Source organism: Juglans microcarpa x Juglans regia, chromosome 2D (assembly GCF_004785595.1).
Source record: "Juglans microcarpa x Juglans regia isolate MS1-56 chromosome 2D, Jm3101_v1.0, whole genome shotgun sequence".
In the NCBI taxonomy this organism is placed as follows: domain Eukaryota; kingdom Viridiplantae; phylum Streptophyta; class Magnoliopsida; order Fagales; family Juglandaceae; genus Juglans; species Juglans microcarpa x Juglans regia.
In genome coordinates, this window is record NC_054596.1 from 11,656,471 (window position 1) to 11,657,309 (window position 839).

An 839-nucleotide genomic window follows, 5' to 3' on the forward strand; every position below is an offset into this window, starting at 1 on the left:
AACACTTTGGGCATATAATATTTGTGTGGCTTGACAAACATTTTTATACAGAACTAATTCAAAAGCTTGAGTTAGTGGAGTTAGACCTTATAATATCATATCAAAAACTGAGTGATTGTGAGAATTTTGATAACTATAAAGCATATACGTATTTGTTTTCTTTAAAAAAACTTTATTAGAAGCTACATATGATCTCTTGGGTCTGATTAAGTTTTCTTTAGCTAATCTGAGTTGATGTTACATATTCTAGTCTTGAGCTAGCTGGCTCATGGATATGGCATGTTTTTGACTCATGACACCTTCCCTGATCCTCACTTTGATTGGATTGTGCAGTTGTGTCAAGAAGTGCTGCTGCACGATGGGTAGAGGAAAGATTGAGATCAAGATGATCGAGAACGTACACTACCAATCCTCAAGTCACTTTCTGCAAGGGGAGAAATGAACTCTTGAAGAAAGCTTGTGCTGTTGCTTGCGTGGTATGCACCAAGGCTTGTGCTGTTACTTGTGCTATTAGCTTGTGTTGTTTGCTTGTACTGTTGCTTGCTTGGTATGACACCAAGGCTTCTGAAGTGTAACTGTTAGTAGCATTCTCTTTCAATAATTGTGAGCCATGACTGGATACAAAACAGAGGTGGCGGTGATTGGCCTTTTATAGTTTAAGATTATGTTTATAGTTTACATGTTTTGTTTAGCTCTTTATTTTCTCTAAAATTCTTTCAAACAAAATTCAGTATACTTCATACTTAGTTCTGGATTTATTGTAACACCTGAGCCCAGTCAAGCTGCTTTACAAAATTTTGGGTTTATAGTTATGAAAAATCGTTTGGGATTACGAGAAA